Below are 20600 nucleotides of genomic sequence, written 5' to 3'. Positions count from 1 at the left end.
GGTAGCAACTGTACTTATGAAGGTTCCATTTCTTGAACTGGAATCATTTAGAGCGTGTATTCCATAATAAATAAATGTGTTTTACTTTCAGGTGTCATCCTTTAGGAAAGAGAAAGCAACACCATGAATATTTATTTATTACTGAATTCCAAAGGTCCTAAGAGAGAATACTTTCATGCATATATAATTATTATGAATTCAAATTGTTACTAAGGGATACAAGTGTGAAGAACTACCTAATTATTATTTTTTATGAAAAGAAACTGAATACTATGTGTAGAGTTCAACTCCAAATTTTTCCAATTTAAATGTCTAAATGTAATCTAGGAGTGAAATCTAGGTACTTAAATCTTGATGTCTTAGTACCATTTGAAATACTCAGGCATTTCATGCCTGACCTCTACCTACTGCTACAGGAAGGCATGATTATTTTATAGGTGCTTTGCCAGCCCAGACAGAGGTCTCCTATATGCTAAAACATCTCAGATGGCACAAGACCATGCAAGTTAAGGCAAATAAATTCAGATTAACATGAAATGAAGAGATAGTTTTATAACTGCATTGACTCTTTAGGAGTTTAGACACTTTATTCACCAATAAGTACACCATACAAAGTAAAAGCAAATCTAAAACAGTCTAAGTGACAATAAAATAACATTAACATGACAGCATGACAGTGACTCAGGTGTACACTATTAGATGGAGGAAGGAATGGTAAGGGCAAATATAAGACAACTCATGGGATGAGATAAGGACAATTTAATAGGTAAAACAAAAGCTGTGAGGGCAAAAAAGACAAAATAAGGAATTCACCACTTCCCATTGGCAGGCAGGTGTCCAGCCATCCCCGGGAAACTAGGAGGGCTCCATTATGTGTAATGGTTACTTGGGAAGCATTGTGCTTTAACCCCAGCCAACAACTACTAAACCCCACACAGACGCTCTCTCACTCCCCCTGCAGTGGGGTGGGGAAGAGGATCAGAAGAGTAAAAGTGAGAAAGGTCATGGGCTGGGATAAAGGCAGTTTCACAGGTAAAGAAAAAGCCGCACATGCAAGCAAAGCAAAACAAGGAATTCACTCACCACTGCCCACGGGCAGGCAGGTGTTCAGCCATCCCCAGGGAAGCCGGGCTCCATCACACCTAATGGTTACTTGGGAAGACAAATGCCATAATGCTGTATGTCACCCCCTTCCTTCTTCTTCCCCCAGCTTATGTACTCAGCATGATATCCCGTGATATGGAATATTCCTTTGGCTAGCTTGGGTTACCTGTCCTGGTTGTGTCCCCTCCCAATGTCCCGTGCCCCTCCAGCCCTCTTGCTGGCAGGGCCCAAGAAACTGAAAAGTCCTTGACTTTTCAGTCAGCGTTCCCCACCATCATAAACATCATAACATCATAAACATCATAAACATTCCCCACCAACAACCAAAACCATCAGTGTCCTATCAACATTGTTCTCACACCAAATGCAAAACACAGCACTGCACCAGCTACTAAGAATGAAATTAACTCCATCCCAGCTGAATCCAGTACAGGAAGACAAACGCCATAACTCTGAATGTCTCCCACTTCCTCCTTCTTCTTTCCCCAGCTTTTATTGCTGAGCATGACACCGTATGTTATGGAATATCCCTTTGGTCAGTTGGGGTCAGCTGTCCCAGCTGTGCCCCCTCACAGCTTTTTGTGCACCCCCAGCCTGTTGGCTGGCAGGGCTGAGTGGGAAACAGAGAAGGCCTTGACCCTGTGTAAGCACTGTTAGGCAACAGCTACATCATCAGTGTGCTGCCAACACTGTTTTCATCACAAATCCAAACTATAGCACCATATGAGCTACTAAGAAGAAAAGTAACTCTGTCCCAGCCAAAACTAGTACATGCTGGGTTTTTTAATTCCCCCTACAGTTCAAAAGAAAATAGAATGCAAGGATCCAAAAAAAAAGTCACTTTACAAGGATGTACATAAATATAAATCAAAATTCTTTCCCCCATTATGTAACATGTAATATTATTAGGAAGAAATAAATACATTTTCTTCCTTTCCCTCTCAATTTTATCATTGTACCTCTTTTCAGGGAAGAAAATTTCATGAGGTCAAATGTGATAGGCACTGCTCTGGTTTGAAAACATCTTGCACTGGAAAAAATTAGCTGTGTAAATGTGAAATTGAGTCAAGTCCTGTCATACAGAAATTGTTTAGTTACATGGACAATATTAATGATTATTCTGTAGAATATAACTTTTTCAGGAAAAACCCTGCATAATGATGGATGGAAAAATATATTGGAAACATTTATTTCTTAAGTTTTTCCTAAGGAGATTTTGTTGTTTTGTACATAAAAATAGCAACATCTTCAGTTACTGAAAAATTACGTCAATCCTCATAAGATACACAAGTTGATCTGCCTTAAATAATAAAAATAGGAAGAATTGGTATTGTTTGATGTAGGATCTTAAATTTCAAAATGGTTATCCTAATAATTGCATTGCCAAGGTTAAATTGGTTCTCTTTGTTTTTGTTTATTTATTTATTTATTCATTTATTTATTATTTGCTTTGGAAGACAAACGCCTTAATAAGAAATGCCACCTTTTCCTCCTCCTTTCTCTTAGCTTTTTTGCTAAGCATGATGTCATATGGTATGGAATATTCCTCTGGGTCAGCTATCCCAGACTGACACCCCTACCAGATCCCTCTCACAGTTCCAAGATCTTGCCTACCCACAGCGTACTGGCCTTTGGGGGTGGTAGAGATTTGGAGAGACAGTGCTAATGCTGTGAGTGCTGCTCAGCAGTAGCCAAAACATTGGCTGTTTTCAACACTGTTCTAGCTACAAATACAAAGCACAGCACTATGAGGGCTGCTATGGGGAAAGTTAACTCCTTCCCAGCAAACCCAATATAGATAGAAGTATAAAAAAGGAGGAAATTAGTAATGTTCTGCAGACACCTATTTCTACTTAAATATATATTTACCTTAGATTTGTAAATTAGTTGAGAGGAATCCCCCACCCTAAACATCTGCCCTCAGATGGGATACACTCTTTTAAAAAATCAGAATCTTGATGCTTATCTGAATTAAGAGCTCACATGGTCACGTAAGCCTCATCCTGGCAAGATTTACATCTTTCTGCAGACAGGTTCTCAGAGGAAGCAACAATGGTGAAAACCTTTATATCACAGGTGTGTGACTACAGTCCCTGAGCAAAAAATCTGGGTTCTCTGGTTCTTCTCAAGGCCAAGGTTTAATATTACCACTCCCTCTGGAGAGTTATGGGTGATGATGCTGTACAGCCATTCCTTTGAAGTTTGGCCACTGTGACTTGGAGTACAGATTCAAGAAAGCAGCCAGAAAAAAGCATCACTTATTCCAGGGGTAAAAAAAACTTATCCAGAAGTGTTACCGAAATCTTGGAATGAAGAACTTATCGACACCAATGTGATGTAGATAAGCAGACACTTCTTTATTGACGGCCGGGTGCGTGAGTGAGTCCTCTCACGATCAACGCATACCAAGTCTCAAAATCAGACACCATATATAAAACTTATTCATATGTATTCATTAAGTATTCATGCATAATCATAATATTTCTCGTAAATAATTAACATATTCTCCTTCCATATCCGATTCTGAGCAGTAGAGCTTAGAAAAGTCCAGAAATGGGTCTGGGGTACGATTTGGGTAGGTGGTATATGAGTTGGTGGTCGTGATCTCCCCCTGCCGGAATTACCTTTTACTAAAGTTCATGGTTTCTTGGCAGGTAACTACAAGCTATTCCAGTCGACTCTCCCCAGTTCCCATTAATCCTATATTCTGATATTTCAATACACTTTCTACATACGGAAGACTAGTTAACTACAAAGAAACCTTTCAAACCCTAAATTTATTACCTAAGTTTTAACAATGATTCTAGCCCATTCTTCTGGCCTTGGTACGAGACTATACAGAGGATCTCATAACAGCTTTTACTGTATAAGTTTCATTAAAATATATTTCTTATCCTTCTATATTTCCATTTTTATAAAATGGTTTTATAAAATCAAATAATCAATCAAATAAAGTCAATCAATCAACTTATTAGCAAATCTGTAACAGAAGAATGCTTCTCACTGAAAATACAGAGATCTGGATTGTGGTCCTGATCTCTGGATCACCTGTCTTTATTTCTAAACCAGTGTTTAAGTTCTCTGCAATAAAGTAAGTAATCGCATATCTACCATCCTTTTTGTGTGTAGCATTTCTCACTACTTGGGTATTATATGAGAGATAAGCACAATCTTTCTTCTCTCTGTCACGGTGTATACCCAGTTAAGTTATCTGCAAAATACAATTTTGAAGAAGTATAGGTCTACTTTTAGGTATTTAACCCAAAACAGAAAGAAACACCTTTCTACAGTTCTGGATGAAGTGCTCTAGCAGAATAATTTACAACTTGTCCTTTTCCTCAGCACTTTCTAATTAGTGTCTTCATGCAGCCATACTCTATTTGCTGACTGAACACTGAGGGGTTCAGCATGTTGACTGCTCTGAATTGCCATTTGGGATGCCAAAATCCTACGATGTAGAATGCAGTTAGTGCAAGTCTTTCTGCCTGCATTCACAACTCCATAGTGGAAATAGCTTAATTACACTGGATACCCTAATTTTCAATTAACTAAATGTATTAAGAGCATATAATCTCAAGATATACTATGTTTTCTGTTAAAATGCGCCCCATGGTATTTCACATCAGTCCTATTTGAGCATAAGACAATCAGGAAATGTACCAAGACCAGAACTGGGTTCTGTTTGTGTATTCTGCATAGTGACATACATTTTCCTTGATGCCGTTTCAAATGGAAATGTATTGTAATGTGTTTGTTTCTGCCTTTTTTTTATAGAACTATGAACTTTAAAGTTTATTCATTCCCCACGCACCACCCCCCCCCACCCTCCCACCCCCCACCCCCCACCCCCCCCGAGAGCCTAGGTTTGATTTTTAATCTACTAATGTGTGCTTTGTGGAAGCCTTCCTTATGACTGTTTATGACTAATGTGTTGCTGCACACTGAAATAAAAAAGGCTTAGAAATCTAAATTCATCATCCAAATTAAAAAAGCCATCTCCCGGACTAGTGTAATATTTTCTACGAGAATAATTGGAATAATGTAAAAGATAATGGACTATTATTAGGGAATTCTTTCTTGTAGTGAGAAGCAATAAAATTGCTTCATTTGGGCTTCTATAATCTTTCTACATCTGTCCACATTATCAAGAGAAAAGGAATGAGAACATCAAAACAAAATATAGTAATAGTACATAATGTGATATCTATACTTTTGTACATTTTCATCTTTAGGGACAAATGTAAGGGATGTGTGCCTAAACACTGCCATTCAAAACCCATGGTTATGCACTTTCATGTCTTGAAGGTTAAACCATGTTTTCACTTCTGGCCAATTCTAAGCTATCTAGCTAGTATTGGGTGATATATATCAGGTGATAATCAGAGGGGAAACGAGCTGAGAAATATTCAGGACGTTCATCTTAGCAAAGACACATTAGAGAATGAAAGGATACATAGAGTGTATTCAAGTTTTGAATTTCTGGCAATGCAGAAACATGTTATGCTATCTTTAGGAGCAGTGTTCAAGACAAAAAGAAATCTCATCTACTCTGTGTTCTTAAAAATGTCTGGTGCAGAACCAACAAGTTTAAAATATTTTGAAGGTTAATACTCCATTTTATTGGAACCTGTTAAAAGGAAACAAAAGGGAACATTTGTTGTGCCTTGAACCGTTGTCACCTGATTGTATGTTGTAGGATTCTAACTTCCCTAAACAGTAAGTTTGGATATAAAATGCACAGAGTGAGCTCTAGCAAAACAACTCAAACATTAGAGCAAGCCATCAAGTTGTACTATAGTATTATCTACAGCTTTCCTAATTAAATTCTTCAGTATCAGTGAATACTTCATACCGTATCAAACAGCACACAATAGATTGCATATGGTCTTTATATGCTTTTTTCTTATTTATTTTTTGTATTTATGAGTGAAATGTTTTGTAGTTTCATTTTGTGTGCTGTTGTTTCTCCCCCTCCCCCATTTGAAATATAAATGAAAATATAGCTAGACCAGATTTGAGAATATTTGAAAAACAAAAAGACTGAAAAATACAAGAAAACACCAAAACTAGTCAGAAAACCCAGAAAAATATTTCTTTGCCATCCTATTGTCTAATGGAAAACCCACTAAATATTTTCTTTGGCTGCATGAAATTTTAGTACAGGCTGTAATTAAACAGTTAAGAAATAGTAGCATAAGCAAAAGACATTTCTGCCTAACAAAGCGGAATGCCTGATTACTAACTTGTACCTTCTTACTTTTCATCATACTACTTAACCGGAAAAGACTCAAAGCTAGATTCAAAGAGAACTGAAGTTGAACTTTGGATCTCATCTTTGTGATTTGAGCTGTATTTCAACATCCGTGTAAAGTTATTCTCCACGTTGACTTTGCAGTGGAAATCACTTGCTGTATGACTGAGAGAGAGAGAGAAGACAGAAATCAAAGCAGCATAAAATTTTCCCTTTAGTGGGGAGTAAGCAGACATCTTACAGAAAGGATATTTACATATTCTTTATGTCTGATCACTTTGAGATGCTATGAATGGACACTGAATCTATAAAAAATATTTTTTTGTGTGTGCTCTGTGAAATAGCATTGTTTCTAAAAGTGAAAGAATTGCTTTTTGGAACAAAGCATTGTCGTGAGATTAGGTCCAGGCTTTACATTTCTACACAACTTAAAACAGTGATGGTAACCTTTTATACTCTATCTAATGTCTGGCTGTTCAGCCTTTCTCTTTGTGCTTTTGTATGTCATGAGTATCAATCGTCTAACCTAATGAATTCAGACTGCAGTCTGATATTTTTTTCTTAGATACATTTGTCACCTTTAACCTAGTAATGAAGAGTTAGTAAGAAAAAAATAACACAGTGATGCATATCATAGATTAATTGTATAGAATTTATTTACCATATAAATTCAGATGTATGGTAATTATGATCACATATAAGTGAAGGAAAAAATAACATCGCTACAGTGTACTGTATCATCTAGTCCAAGAGTACTGGGTGCTCTTCACCAGACAGAAAACATAATACTACGCTTAGTTATATACATTATAAATTGATTCTTGTTTGTTTGTTTGTTTTTGTTTTAAGAATAATTTTATATACAATACAGAGAAAATACGTATTTATCATTATTTGATTATATTTACATTTGCATGATTCTGCTAATTTTATCTCTATACTTACTGCAGTATTCTGGCACGAAAATGTAATCTACTGTCCTGCATATTGTCAGATTACTTTATTCTTCAGTGTTCACTACACAGCTGAGCACTTTTAGACTTGGAACCAGATGGCTAGCCATCCTTAGTGATGATTTTTTCAGTAACAATGGATCTTGCTATCAAAACCTGTGAGGTCAGCTTTATAGAGTAATTTTGATGTTCATTTTAGTGACAGAAACATTTTATCATTACCCTTTAAAATTCAGTTTCTAAGTTTTGTGAGAACATTATGAAAAACACTCATGTTGCTATGACGTATTTCTTAAAATGCACATTTTAAGAACAGAAATAAATTTTCTAGATTTGTCTGATTGTTTTGATACAGTTATTACTTACCTTTTAATCACAAAATTTGTTTCAAAGTCATTTTGGCATTCTATCACTTAGTCTGGGTATTCTGTATTTTCCTGCTACACTTACTACTAATTTAGCATAATTAGGAGAATAAGGCACAAACCACTTACTCCAGTCTGATTTGGAAGAAGGGATTCCAGGTTTCCTACAGTCCAGATGAGATTGGAAAGAGCTATGGGACTTCAGTTTTGCATGAAAAATTGTCATTTGTCATTTCATAATAATTGTGGTGTACCTGCATACCAGGACTGTGCCTCTGTGCACATGCAGTGCCTTTGTCATTAGTTCCCAGGGTGATCAAGACCATCTCCAGGCAGTCATCTGCAGCAATGAGCTAGCAGATTGGTTTGAAAAAAGGGATCACCTTGAAAATTATTCTTCCCCCAGCTTTATATTATTAAGCATGATGTCATATGGTATGGAATAGCCCTTTAGTCAGTCGGGGTCCACTGTCCCAACTGTGTCCCCTCACAACTTATTGTGCCTGCTCGCTGGTGGAGTGTGTGTGAGAAGCAGGAAAGGCCTTGACTGTGTGTGAGTACTGCTCAACAATAACAAAAAAAAATCCCTGTATTTTCAATAATGTTTCCAGCACATATCCAAAACATAGCCCCATACTAAGCTACTATGAAGAAAACTATCTATGTGCCCAAACCAGCACATTAACAAAACAGAGGAATTCATTTTCCCATGAGGATTGTCATTAAATGAAAATCAAATATGTAGAAAAACTCTGAAAAGTACATACTTAAAAAATGGAGGAAAAATACCTGAGGAAATACAGCCACCACTGCATCACTTGAAATCTTCCAATGAAGAGTTTATGAAAAAAGATCAATAAGGTTTGGAAGTCAGAATTCCTGTTTATGTCCACTACATTGCCTGCCCCTGGATATTCAGTTTAAGATGTCTGTTTGAATACATCAGTTTTTCAACACAGGAGTGTTGAACTACTCACCTTCTGAAGTATATATGGAAGTAATTTTTTTTCTTCTAGGGTGTACTGAGTTTGCATGGTAAGGTTTGGGGGTGTGGGGGTGGGGGAGTGTCATCTGTAAGAAGCTGCTGGAAGCTTCCACTATGTCTGATAGAGCCAATGCCAGATGGCTCCAAGCTGGACCCGTCATTGGCCAAGGGCGAGCCAATCAGCAGCAGTGGTAGCATCTCTGTGATAACATATTTAAGAAGAAAAAAAACATGCACATTTTACAGCTGAAAAGAAGAGTGAGAAGATGTGAAAGAAACAACTCTGCAGACACCCAAGTCAGTCAGGAAGGAGGGGGAGGAGGTGGTCCAGGCACCAGAGCAGAGATTCCGCTGCAGCCCATGGTGAAGACCATGGTGAGGCAGGTTGTGCCCCTGCAACTCATGGAGGACCATGGTGGAGCAGATATCCACCTGCAGCCCATGGAGGACCCCACGCCAGAGCAGGTGGATGCCCAAAGGAGGCTGTGACGCCTGGGAAGCCCATACTGGAGAAGGCTTCTGGCAGGACTTGTGACCCTGTAAGGGACCCGTACTGGAGCAGTTTGTTCCAGAAGGACTGCACCCTGTGGAAGGGACCCATGCTAGAGCATTTTGTGAAGAACTGCAGTCCATTAGAAGGACTCACATTGGAGAAGTTTGTGGAGGACTGTCTCTTCTGGGAGGGACCTCACACCAGAGCAGGGGAAGAGAGTGGGGAGACTTCTCCCTGAGGAGGAAGGAGCAGTGGAAACAGCGTATGATGGACTGACCGCAACCCCTATTCCCTTTCTCACTATGTCGCTGTGGTGAAGGAGGTAGAGAAAACTGGGAGTAAAATTGAGCTCAGGAAGAAGGAACGAGTGGGAGGAAGCTGGCTTTAAGATTTGGTTTTATTTCTTGTTTTCCTACTCTGATTTGCTTTGTAATAAATTAAAGTGATTTCCCCAAGTTGAGTCTGTTTTACCTGTGATGATAATTGGTGAATGATCTCTCCCTGTCCTTATCTTGACCCAAGATGCTTTTATTATACTTTCTCTCCCTTATCCATCTGAGGAGGGGGAATGATAGAATGGCTTTGGTGAGCACCTGGTGTCCAGCCAAGGTCAATCTACCACACAGGATGAAAAAAACATGGCTAAGAATCTAAGAAAGAAACTACTTTTGACAGTTGTAACATTAAGAATTATCATGGAGATATTTGAAAAATAAGGTAAAAGTTGAAGATATTCTTAGTGGTTAAGAAATCCAGATGAAACCTTTTGGAAAAAAAACCCAAACCATCTCTTTTTCTTGATCTGTGGATATTACAATGTGTCCAAAGCATGGGTCAATATTTCAGTTTGTATTCTGGACCTGTAGCTTTCTGTTCAAAGAGAAAAATGAGTCCTTAATAGGAATGGCAGTTAAATTGGTGTTCATTGACATAAACCAGAGGAAAAGTACAGGGGGACAAGGTGTCCTTCTATAGACTGAAATCTGCCCAGGTCATATCCTATTTCAGACCGTGACCAGCTACAAGCACCTCTAGGTGGTTTGCCTTGCCTTGCCTTGCCTTCCCACCCTTTGTCATCATACTCTGCCTCACCTCACCTCATTTGAAAATATGTAGCAGATGATGCAGGAAAGAACACTGAAATCCAGATATTATGGCAATTACAGAATCCAAGTGAAATATAAATTTTCAAGCCAGAGGTTACCATTTTCATAAAAATAGAGTAAGTGCTGCAGGGAATGCCTAGAATGGTAGAAGAATAAGAGTCAGAGTAAGAAATATAGAAATAGTGTAAGTAATGGTGGAAAAGCAGAACAGGAGACGACATGTGGAAAGTGAATAGCAAGGAAGACTGTACCCTAGATCTGTTATCAAATATCAGAATACAGAGGGAAAGGGATAGTAGGTGGAAGCAATAGGAGCTGAAAGATAAGGAAGGAAAGGTAACCTGGAAGGATAAATTGAGTGGAAAGAAAAGAGAATAAAATAGAAAAGTAGAAAAAGAAAGCAGGTAGGGTGTGGGAGCACTAAACTATTATAACAGCTTTCTCTCTGTAGATGTACACAAATGTACATACAGATAGAGCCCATGAAAATTCTACAACAAAACTTATTAATGATTTCTGTCTTGGGCACAGTTTGTTTTCACCATCAATCTGATGATGTAGCACACTAATACATCATTACAGTGACAGTGCTATGATGATATATCGCACAAATACATCATCAGAATAACTGTGATAAGAGCTGTCACTCTGGTGATGCATTAGTCTGGTCCATCATAAAAGAAAAATGCATTCCAAACAGGTGTAATGAAATTTTTGTTGTCATTGTTTATTTATTCATTCAATTTCATAGAAGACAATATCAACAGTAGATTTTTTTTTAAATTAAGTTCAATAAAATAATGTTAAATAACTGAAGGAATGATTAGGCATATACAATAAACATGGAAGTGGGAGATTAACCATTGACTATAAAACTTCAAATAGCACGTTATCACATCTCTTTAAAACTAATGTAAAACTATCACTGATTTATTCAAATGTGTTCAAGTGTTCCCCCACAAGTAATATGATATCAAGACTTGTAATAACTTATTTCTACATTTATTAATATAGATTAAAAATACAATGATCCAAAGCAAATATGATTGTTGATTTATTAATATAGGGAAGGTCTCCTAGGTAAAGAATATATCTTCATACTTCATATATATCTGAAAAGCCTGTAATGTCCCGGTGATATACATTATTATCAGCATGGGTGTTTTTGAAATGTTAAATCATGTAAAGTATGCCTGAATTTGACTTTATAAGCTCTAAGTCAGGGGTCCTCTAACTTTTTAAACAGGGGGCTGGTGCACAGATTAAGTGGCAGGCAGTCATCTGCGGCTGCTTGGTTCCCCCCCCCCCAACCCCTGGGGGGTGGGGGGTGGAGGTGGGGCGGGGGGTGGTGGTCTGTACATAACGAGGGCCAGATTGAGGACCCTGGGGGGGGCTGTATCCGGCCTGTGGGCAGTAGTTTGAGGACCCCTACTTTAAGTGAAAATATTAATAATTCTGACACTAAGTTGCCCCAGAGTAGTATCATTGGACCCTATGTGGAATAGTAGAAGTAGATGTTAATCTGTAGGGTTCACCAGGCTCAGCAGCCTTTCAGTTGCGAATGTGAGCTCCTGGTAGACAGTAAAATTCTCTAGAGATATTGTCTGGATGGCAATGGGTGCTTTGATGCCTCTCTCTGATTACATACTTTTCTGGTGGCACTAGCTCTAATGTGTGTGTGGTTGGATCAGCTTTGCATAGTCAGTTTCTCCTGGATCCTCCTCTGTTACTCACACGCTCTTCATTCTTCAACCCCAGAGCATCATATGTTATGTAGGGACACTTTAGAGGAAGGTTCTTTCTTCTGCCCTGAGCAGTAACTTATCTTGTTAGTTGTGTCATTCAGCTCAAGGTTGAATTCATGCTTACTTTCCCCTCGCATTGCCATAAGGCCAGGCTGTCGCTTACTTTGGGACAGTGTGCAATACTGTCTACTGATCTCCCACTTGCATTCCCAGATACTGTGCTGCCTGTTCAGTTCCTTTTATAACACAGCTACTTGTTTGAAGAGTTCTTCTACCTGGGCACATTTTCAGCTGTGACATCCACTGACACCTTCAGGTGCTAGAGGGACTTCCAGCTGCTGGAGCTCCATGCAACCTGAGGTATGATAGTTATTTCAGTCCTTGGGAGGCCTGTTTGGGTGGAGATGTCAGGTCAGCATAGCTAGGCTGTAGTGCTTTTGTTTGGGTTTCAGCCTAAGCCTTGCAGCTGCGATAGTGCAGTGTCGTGGTTTAACCCTGGCTGGCAACCAATCACCACACAGCCAGTTGCTCACTCCCCCTCACTCAGAGGGATGAGGAGGAGAATCAGAAAGGAATGTAAAAGTCAAGGGTTGAGATAAGAACAATTTAATAATTTATAACAGAATAAAGAGGTAAGAACAACAATAATAATTATAGTAACAATAATAACAAAATGGAAATGTGGGGGGGAAAAAAGGGTAAAGCAAAAGCTGTGCACACAAGCAAAGCAAAACCAGGAATTCATTTACTACTTTCCATGGGCAGGCAGGTGTTCAGCCATCCCCAGGAAAGCCGGGCTCCATCACACGTAACGGTTACTCGGGAAGACAAACACCATAATGCCAAATGTTCCCCCCTTCCTTCTTCTTCCCCCAGCCTATATACTCAGCATGATGTCATACCTCTTTGGCTAGCTCGGGTCACCTGTCCTGAATGTGTCCCCTCCCAATGTCCCGTGCCCCTCCAGCCCTCTCGCTGGCAGGGCCCAAGGAACTGGAAGGTCCTTGATTTAGTATAAACATCACCCAGCGCCAACTAAAACCATCAGTGTGCTATCAACATTGTTCTCACATCATAGTCGAAACACAGCACTGCACCAGCTATTAAGAAGAAAATTAACTCTATCCCAGCTGAAACCGGGAGAGGCAGGTGGACAAGATTTTCTTTCATCAGGTCACAGTCATCGTGTAGTTTTAGAAAATGGTAATTGTTTTGAAAGATGTCATCCTTCTAATGTAAATTCCCTGGAGACCTCAAGCTTCCAGGTAGGCCTGCACAGCCACCAGCTAATTAGAGTGATCACAGGGACTGAAGCCTAAGCCTGCAGATGAGCAGAGCAGGCAGTGGTCCAACCATGGGTAAAGTGTACTACCCCGCATGTAGAAATTGCCAATGCACACACTGGTCACTGGGTCTCCCCAGGGACCAGTTATATGTGGCCACTTGCAGTTTGAACTGGCTGCAGGGACCACAAGCACTGCCCCACTGTTGTCTGCCCCTTTTGTAAGACCTGTCACCACCTGGCTAGTCCCTGTCTTTATAAGTTCTGTAGTGTTTAAGTCAGACACTTTATAGCCATGTTAGCTGTGGGATGATATTTTACATAGTGTTCTATTAAACTACATTGGAATAATTTCAGTTTAAAAAGTTCACAGTCACAAAGAAATGTAGTTTTTCTTCTGCTGACTAGTATTTCTATCTTTTTAAAAACTTTATGATAAGCTTTTATGCTGACTTGGGTATTTCTACTTAGTGTTTTTCCTACTCAGCACTCTTTGAGATCTTAAAGCATGAACTGAATATATTTTAACAAGCATCAATCTGTCACTCTGCTGGCAATTAATTAATAGCCAGACAGAAACCTTGGAGCACTACATATTTAGTTTATTGATTTTTGTACAATATTGTGTGTTATAGCTCACTATACAGACTTTCAGTTGTCATACACAGAAACTGCATTAACTGCTGACAAGTCTGCTTTTTATATTAAAGTGTCTTGAAATAATGAAATAATGAAATCTGGATGATTATAGATAAGATCAAAGAGGATCTGAGGGGGGGGAGTAAAAATATCAATTTTTAAAAGAAATCTAGTATCATAAGTCACTTTATTTAATACACTTTAAATATCAGCATCAATACAACTTTGTTTAATTTGGGAGCTAGAAAAGCTTTCTTTTTAGCAGTGTCTACTAATTTAGAATAAAGTCCTACAATATAAAGAAGATACTAACATTTATAAGCTCAGCAAAGGTACTAATTTTATTACAGACTATTTTCTCCATATCTTGCCCCAGGAAGCTACTCAGTTTTCACAGCTGATACTCATCTACCTTTCCCTCCCTCTGCGAAGGCTAATGGATTCATTACCTTTCCTGTTGCTGACATCCCTTTCTGCTCCCCATTTGCCAAATTATTTTACTGATTGACATAATTAAGTTAACCCCTTAAGTAATATATAAATATTATAGAAATGCATAATGTATATACACATATTATTATCATATCACACCTAATTCAATTATATAAATCATATAATTTATATAAATTAAATAAAATTAAATAAAAGTATAAATAAATTGTACACTTAACTAGATGTTTGCAGTTTTTGAAGACAGGACTGTGTGTCCTCCTCCCACAAAGTGTGTGTTTCTTGCCAGTAATCTCACAGCTCTTGAGTTACTGAGACCATTGTAACTGTAAGATACCAGCACATGTAAAGGAAAAAATGAAGGGAAATAATGGTAAATTCACAAAGAGGATAAGAAGAAAACAACAAAAAAGAAGCTAATAAAGAATTCTTATATTTTTACTAAGATTTAAGTCACACCCTTGAGGCAAATCAAAAAGATTAAATAGGGGAGGACAAGTTTTACTGGGTGTAGGTGGTGAGGTGCTGGCAGCGGGGGGCTGCAGAGAGCCTCTGTGAGGAGATGCCATGTTGTGCTGGACACAGCCAGTTCCAGTTGGCTCCAATGGACCCGCTACAGGGCACAGCTGAGCCCCTCAGCTAAGGTGGTGGCACCTCTGGGAAAGCATATTTAAGAAAGGGCAAAAGTTCTGCCTGGCAGTGTGAGGAGTGAGGGGACAAATAAGGTGAGAAACTGTCCTGCGAACACTAAGGTGAGAGATGATGGAGGGGCAGGAAGTGGTCCAGGCACTGAGGACATTGATTTCCCTGCAGCCTTTGAAGGACCCGCAAGAGAGCAGATATCCACACTGCAGCCCATGCTCTAGTGTACAGGACACAGCACTCCAGATGTGGCCTCACCAGGGCAGAGGAGAGGGGGAGGATCACCTCCCTCCACCTGCTGGCCACACTCCTCCTGATGCACCCCAGGATCCCAGTGGCCTTCTTGGCCACCAGGGCACACTGCTGGCTCATGGGCAACTTGCTGTCCACAAGGACTTCCAGGTACTCTGCAGAGCTTCCTTCCAGCAGGTCAACCTCGAACCTGTGCTGGTGCATGGGGATGTTCCTCCCTACATGCAGGGCCTTACACTTGCCTTTGAACTTCATGATGTTCCTGTCTGCCCAACTTTCCAGCCTGTCCAGATCTTGCTGAATGGCAGTGCAGGCTTCTGGTGTATCAGCCACTCCTCCAGTCCTCCCAGTTCTGTATCGTCAGCAGACTTGATGAGGGTACACTCTGTCCCATGATGATAATCAGAATCATTATTTTTTACTATTATTTTTGCCAAAGCTTTGTTTTTCATTAAATAACATGTTGCAAGAATATACATACCAACAATCTTCACTAAAATTACTGAAGAAATTTATTCTTAACCCTAGGGAACTTGCAATATACTTGTATTCCAATTCCTGCAAACAAGCTATAAAAACAGATAGTTTTTCTTTTATCCTGTGTTCATCACCAGGGTTTCTTACTGACTCCACTGTGGCATTTATGTTAATAAAAATTGCTCAGGCTTTACAAAATATTTATAAGGGGGCTCCTGTTGGGGATTTTCTGGTATTATAAAGTGCTTTAATTTTTAGGTTAGGTAATATGACTAACAACTCGTGAGCAGTCTCCACTTCTGAAACAGCTTGCAGAGGCAATTTATAAAACCAGAAAGAGAAAAGCAGAGTTACACTTCTGTAACATAATAAATTTTCTTTCTTTTCCGTTCAGCTAGTTATTTCCAATTATACCTTTTGACCTATCCTCTTATTTCAGAATGTATTGCAGTGTTTGTGTTATTACTAAGTACAGCACATTAATACACAAAGAACACATTTATATATATGTGTGTATCTGCGTCTGTGCACAAATTAGAATTGTAGCAATGTGATGAACAATTGAAAGTTAATTCATCAAACTGTGTCGCTGGATATAAATTCCTAGATGTCTTACAGTTACGTTATTATACTGTCCTGGTTTTAGCTGGGATAGAGTTAATTTTCTTCTTAGTAGCTGGTGCAGTGCTGTGTTTTGGCTCTGATGTGAGAACAATGTTGATAGCTCACTGATGGTTTTAGTTGTTGCTGGGTGATGTTTATACTAAATCAAGGACCTTCCAGTTCCTTGGGCCCTGCCAGCGAGAGGGCTGGAGGGGCATGGGAAATTGGAAGGGGACACAGCCAGGACAGGTGACCCAAGCTAGCCAAAGAGGTATTCCATACCATGGGACATCATGCTGAGTATATAGGCTGGGGGAAGAAGAAGGAAGAGGGGAACATTTGGCATTATGGCATTTGTCTTCCTGAATAACTGTTAAGCATGATGGAGCCCGGCTTTCCTGGGGATGGCTGAACACCTGCCTGCTGATGGGAAGTGGTGAATGAATTCTTTGCTTTTGCTTTGCTTGCACGTGCAGCTTTTGCTTTACCTATTAAATTGTTCTTATCTCAACCCTTCAGTTTTACATTCCATTCCAATCCTCCTTCCTATCCCTCTGCGTGGGGGGGAGTGAGCAAGTGGTTGTGTGGTGCTTGGTTGCCAGTCAGGGTTAAACCACAACATATTCTTATTAACTTTTCCAAGTTTCTTGAATTATTGTCAAAGAAATCTGTTAGTGTTAAACCCAAAACATTGTTTCTCGAATACTGAGTAGATTTATTTGCATCAGGAACTATTTCCAATATGCCTTACAGTTAGCCTTAGTGTCCATTTTGCAGATATTTTGGAACTCTGTAACTCACAATGTATTCATAGTATCTGCATAAGACTTGAAATGCCTCCCAGGGACAACTTTGTATGTTAATTGAGTAAGGATTTCTAAGATCAAAAGTTTTCCATGTGGTTCAAATATTATTCCTCTTACATATATGTGAGTCAGTTCAAGATATGGCTATTTGTCCTGGTTTCAGCTGGGATAGAGTTACTTTTCTTCTTAGTAGCTAGTACAGTGCTGTGTTTTGGCTCTGATGTGAGAACAATGTTGATAATCACACTGATGGTTTTTGTTGGTGCTGGGTGATGTTTATACTAAGTCAAGGACTTTTCAGTTCCTTGAGTCCTGCCAGCAAGAGGGCTGGAGAGGCACGGGGAATTGGGAGGGGACACAGCCAGGACAGGTGACCTGAACTAGCCAAAGAGATATTCCATAACATGGGATGTCATGCTGGATATATAAGCTGGGGGAAGAAGAAGGAAGGGTGGACATTCGGCATTATGACATTTGTCTTCCCAAGTAACCATTACATGTGATGGAGCCCGGCTTTCCTGAGGATGGCCAAACACCTGCCTGCTGATGGGAAGTGGTGAATTATTTCCTTGTTTTGCTTTGCTTGCACGTGCAGCTTTTGCTTTAGCTATTAAATTGTTCTTATGTCAACCCATGACCTTTCTCACTTTTACTCTTCTGATCCTCTCTCCAATCCCACTGTGAGGGGAGTGAGCAAGCGGCTGCGTGGTGCTCAGTCACTGGCTGTTGTTAAAGCACAACACTACTGAAGTACAAAAAATGCATGCATATTAATAATTACACAATCAGATACACTGCCATCATGAATTTTTCTAGTTCGTTCACACAGATAAGACAATTTATGTATTCCACAGAAGTGTTATACAGATTACAGAATGCCTTATCCCATTACTGTGAAAAAACTAGACAAAATGCTTGGTCAATGAGTAATGGATACATTTGTATACTGCTTTTGTACATCAGCACCATATAATTTATACATTTTAAAATTCAACTTTTTTCTCCTACACTTCTTGTCTGCAGCTTAAAGGAAATTGATCTAAGTGTAGCTGTGGTTTTGGGGTGCTTGGAGGTGTGTTTTTTTCAGTGTAGGACTATATCAAAATGGTTCTCAAATGATTTACATCTTTGTAGGTCTGATATTAGCTAATCTTAGTTTGCTCAGTCATGCTTTTTGTTCTTTTTGAAATTAATGTCCAACTGTGCATAAACCTCTGAAAAGTGGGAGATGAAGAATTAAGGAAGCAGACGTATAGATTATGAGAAATTGCCAAACACACCCACCCACCCCTCAGCTCTCTAAAACTGAATTTAATCCCCCTCAACTTTACATTACCTATTAAGACATTTTAAGGAGGGAGTTTGTGAAAGTAAATAGAAAGCAAGGAAATATACACAATGAAACCTAGTGATATAACTGCAGATAAACTATGACTCAAAACTTTAATAGGGAAGAACAAGGTAATTGCAACAGAAAAGGTTTAAGACAAAGTTGCTCAGGCTGTCTAGGCACATATTCAATAATCAATGCTACATAACTTATTCTAAAATTTACATTTGCTCAGATTAATTATGCTACATTGAATTAGTCTAAATTGAGATAAAACTAATTTCTCCCAAGCAGCTTAGCTTAGCTATTAACTACCTAGCCCCCCAAAATTGTTTTAATATGGCTAGCATAGCTTCATGGGCTACCTTTATATTTATCAGAATGAACAGGTGTCTCAGAAGAATCATGCACAGTAATACATAGTTCTAATTAACCTCATGCTGGCATATTCATTTTTTTGTTGTTGTTTTAGGAAAATGACTGCTTAAATAATCCATACACCTCTATGAGGAATGTAAATGCCAGTACAACTTTTTAAGAAAGCAGTTAGTTACAGCCAGGCAACAGAAATTCTAAGTAGGAATGTTTCACACCTCTCTCTCTTAATTGATTTTGGTCCTCTGAATCAGGACCCCACCAACATAGCATTCAAAGCACTGAATACTTTCATGAGGAGAGAGATTAAAAGACTACAGACAATTTTTCTGAAGTCAGTTAATAGGGCCATCTTGTCCATAATTGCCTATTGAACATTTAGACTGAGAATGGAGAGCCTGGATTATACGCCCTGCTCTTTCTTAGGGACTTAAATCTCCATTTTTCTATTTTTAAGCAATTACAATCAATAGGGAGTTTTGAACTTGAAATACTTTAATTATATATGATATTTAAATGGAAAGTACAACAATGACAGAGGCTCTTTCTTCACAAGGAGCCACATGGAGAAGTGTGGTGGCTTGACCATGACTGGATGCCAAATGCCCACCAAAGCTACTCTATTACTCCCCTCCTCAGCTGGGCGAGGAAGAGGAAATACAATGAAAGTGCCTTGGGTCAAGGACAGGGAGATCACCCAGTTATCGTTACAGGCAAAACAGACCCGATTTGGGCAAATCAGTTTAATTTATTACCAATCAAAATCAGAGTAAGACAATGAAAAATTAAAACTAAATCCTAAAGCACCTTCCCCACACTGCACCCTTCTTCCCAGGCTCAGCTTCACTCCCAATATTCTCTACCTCATCCCCCAGAGTGGCACAGTGGGATGGGGAATGGGCATTGTGGTCAGTTCCTCACGTGTTTCTGCTTTTATCTGTAACTGGAAAAAGGTAGGTGAATGTTGCTGTCAGCAAGAAACCTCAGGTTCTCTCTCTGTCTCTGGAAATTCTTTCTCTCCAGTCAGTTAATCTCTTCACAACTCACTCTGTTTCTGAGTCAGTTTAATTACAGTAAATCCTTCTCATTTGACTTTAAGAAATGGGAGTTTCTTCAACACTAAATTCTTATCTGGTCACATGTTACTGTGGGCAGAGTTTCTTAATTCATGCAACTTGACTTTGACCCACAAGAAAGGCTTTTTTTCAACTGACACATATAAAAAACTTAATTTTGATCTGGCTTAGATAGAATAAAAGTTTTAGAAATAACCCAAAGTACAAATAGACTTAGAAACAGTAGTCAGAAGCATCTATCTTTTTTCAGTGTCAATAGTATATACCTATCAGCCAGTCATCAATTTGCCAGGAGCTAAGGTGCAAGAAGGATGTTGTCCTTGTAAGATTTTCCAAGAGAAAGTTCCATTTTTTTTCAGTTTGGGTGTATGCTTGACTTTTGGGGTTTTTTTTTAGTTGTTGGGTTTGGCTTTTTCTTCAGTAGCATTTAAGATGTGACCTCTTGATAGTACAGCTGAAAGTCATGTATCTAGCTGTATATAGCTGATTTACACCAACTGAATAGTCACAAATACAATATTGTCCTAAGGTTTATGAATAGTTCACTCAAAAAATAATGGTCTGTTACATACATACTTGTGTATACATTCAAGTTTTTTCAACAATACTTTATTAATATATTCAATTACGGCAATTTCACTGGCACATTCCCCCCCCCCCCCCCCC

At 39.0% G+C, this 20600-nt stretch overlaps 1 long non-coding RNA gene across 1 annotated transcript in view; it reads right to left on the bottom strand.

Annotated features, from left to right (window-relative positions):
- The window catches only part of LOC308059678, a 47900-nt gene extending 27300 nt beyond the window's left edge, over positions 1-20600 (bottom strand). Inside the window, exon 1 of the long non-coding RNA XR_013926365.1 lies at positions 1-20600. This exon is cut by the window's left edge and continues 22757 nt beyond it. This is a non-coding gene — a long non-coding RNA (uncharacterized lncRNA).

The sequence above is a fragment of the Falco punctatus genome, assembly GCF_963210335.1.
Source record: "Falco punctatus genome assembly, chromosome: 2".
Taxonomy (NCBI): domain Eukaryota; kingdom Metazoa; phylum Chordata; class Aves; order Falconiformes; family Falconidae; genus Falco; species Falco punctatus.
The sequence above is the reverse complement of the archived record's forward strand: the minus strand, read 5'-3'. Positions and strand labels throughout refer to the sequence as shown.